The sequence below is a fragment of the Strongylocentrotus purpuratus genome, unplaced genomic scaffold, assembly GCF_000002235.5.
Source record: "Strongylocentrotus purpuratus isolate Spur 01 unplaced genomic scaffold, Spur_5.0 spur5_scaffold_16, whole genome shotgun sequence".
NCBI lineage: Eukaryota > Metazoa > Echinodermata > Echinoidea > Camarodonta > Strongylocentrotidae > Strongylocentrotus > Strongylocentrotus purpuratus.
In genome coordinates this window covers 14,598,925-14,601,774 of record NW_022145601.1, presented here as the reverse complement: position 1 = coordinate 14,601,774, position 2,850 = coordinate 14,598,925, and the positions used below count along the sequence as shown (strand labels likewise).

The window sequence follows — 2,850 nt, the reverse complement described above, 5'->3', positions numbered from 1 at the left end:
TAGGAGATAGCGCGAACGCAGATCTCCACTACCATAAATTATACGCCCGAGTTCCCCACGTTTGGGGGAATCGCAAGATTCAGCAAGCCGGAGTGCAATGGCAAGCCTCGCCCTGGGGGTGCATCCTTCTTGATCAATGCGACCCCTGCGCCAGGTAAGTATGCTTATTACAGAATTGACAGAGAATTAGTAGGTTACCAATGTACTCTAGAATAACAGTTACAAAAATAAATGGTTGTCAAAAAAACTGAATGAGTATTCATTTATACAATCCTGTTGCTCGAAATTGTTATCAGAATTACAATATTACATATGATATGCATTAATCTAGTACATTTTATTGTAATTTATTGAGGTTAATTTATAGAAATACGTAATTTACTAGCGAAATGATTGTACGCTGTGTCCAATCAGAAACGCACTTATGAATATTCAATAAAGAACATAATTATGCACGTGACGTCATTGTTCGCGCAAGCGCTGTGTCGCACAAAGGAGATCCCTTGAGGACGGTGCTTACAAGTCGAAAATATGAAAGGAAAATATTTCTCTGAGACTACTCTGTACTCTTACTCTGCTTGACCTTTAAACATTTATCCTGCATCTGCATGTACCCACTTCACCATTGGACAGTTTTCTCTAAGTGTTTACTGCTTGCATAATCCTTGGTTCAGCGATTGAGTTACGATTTTCTATACATGTACATGTATTTTGTATTAGTTTAAATGTATGTACATGTAGGGTCTATAAACCCTAAATTTTGTCCATTCAAAATGCTGTGTGTAGAAGATTTTCAACAATGAATTACAGGATGGTCTACGAGTTAAAAGGGAAGAGTTTGGCCTAGTTGTGATAGTTCAGAAACCTATAGGTCCATGGTTTTCGATGATCGAGGCAGAGGAAATCCCATGCAATAATTACATCTAAATGGTCAGTAAGACCACACTCGATCGCCTGATGTAACTTAAGATATGCGAGACAGACATCAAAGGAAGGACTTAAAGGGAAAGTCCACCCTGAAATTAAGTTAGTTTTAATAGGAGTAGAAAAATGAGAGAAACAAGTCAGTGAAAGTTTGAGCAAATTCCGATTAAAAATAAGGAAGTTAGGATTTTTGAAGTTGTGATCAATCAAACACAAATTGGCAACTCTATGACGTAAAATGCGAGCTCAACTTCCATTTGCTTAGTACTAAAAAAATCTAAAATTTTCATTTTCCCTCAAGAAAAATTTCAACCATACATGCACCCTAAATATAATAATTGCAAATATGTTTCTATACTCCCCCTGCAAGGAACAAATATATATTCCGTCATCAATAACGAAGAAAACATGATTTTATGGAATATTATGCACAAAGCAAATGAAGGAGAGCTCGTATAATACGTCACAGAGTTGCCAATTTGTATTTGATTGATCACAACTTCAATAATTCATAACTTTCTTATTTTCATTCAGAATTTGTTCAAACTTTCACTCACCTGATTTTCTTATTATTCTGCCTCTGTCGAAACAAACTTATTTTTGGGGTGGACTTTCCCTTTAAATGCACGGAATACACCAGTTTACGGTTGTATCAGTGCGCATGCGCAGACAGTTGACCTCGGGTCATTGGCCTTGAAACAGGGCCAATAACCTTTGACCAGTGGTATTTATGCATAAATTAAGATTGCGCCCATGCAAATGATGATGTGCGCGCAAAAACGCAGCGCATAGGCAGTGATGTCATCATAATGTGCATGGGAGCAATCTAAATTTACGCATAAATACATGACCTCTAGGTCATTGGCTTTGTTTAAAATGGCGCACACAACCGTAAACTGGTGTATACGTTCCTGGCAATTATGAAAGACTTATTTTCAGCAAGAAAGATGACATTTGAACTTAGAACGAGACTAATACATTGCTATGTCTGGTCTATTCTATTGTATGGAGTAGCCTATAATCTAGGCGGAGTGCCGAGCTTTTTTCTTTGCTGCTAAACTAACCTTAAGCAGAACGTCTGATACGGCGAGACTACGAACCGTGAGTCACGAAGCGGCTTCGCGGCTCACGGTTCGTAGTCTCGCCGTATCAGACGTTCTGCTTAAGGTTAGTTTAGCAGCAAAGAAAAAAGCTCGGCACTCCGCCTAGATTATAGGCTATTGTATGGAGCAGAAACATGAACATTTTTTATTTGTTTTAAATCAGAAATAGATCCATTTTAGCAGTGTTTTTGGTTTTTTTTTCTTTAAAAAAAAAAAAAAAAAATCAAAAAAAAAATTAAAATAAATAGGAGGCGGCCCCCAAAAAGGAAGCGGCGGGGATGCTAAACATGTTTATTTTTTTTTACATGGCCTAATCAATCCCAAGTTTGCTGTCTCCTATCTCTATTATTGCGATTGATATCGTAAATAAGTTGTGATTGATCGTGTGTTTATAAGATGTGGCCCAGAAAAGGAAAACATATCCTGATATAGGAACGGAAGAAGGCGCAAGGACAATAATAATAAAACAAACGTTAGTTATAAAGCGCTTACCACAGACGTCTCTAAGCGCTATAACAAACAAAAATAGACTGTTAAACAATTACATATTAAACAAAACAAAAAAGTGCAAATAAACCAACAAATTACAATACATATACATCAAAGTGAACAGAGTTAATTAATCAGCGAAAGCAATTTTGAACAAATGTGTCTTAAGACTAGTTTTGAATAGGTTAACAGTTTGACAGGTTTTGACATTTAAAGGTAGTCTGTTCCAAAGTTCAGCAGAAGCTTTGCAAAAAGAGCAAACTGTCTTTAAAGATTTCTTGGAAGAAAAAAGTAGAAGGTATCAAACCAAACAGGGAGGCCAAGAACCAACAGG

General features: G+C 36.8%; 1 non-coding gene across 1 annotated transcript; it reads right to left on the bottom strand.

Moving 5' to 3' along the window:
• On the bottom strand, positions 1–162 carry LOC115917780. The gene has a single exon (XR_004064455.1). It is a non-coding gene; the product is annotated as a U1 spliceosomal RNA (small nuclear RNA).
• Between the last annotated feature and the right edge of the window lie 2,688 nt (positions 163–2,850).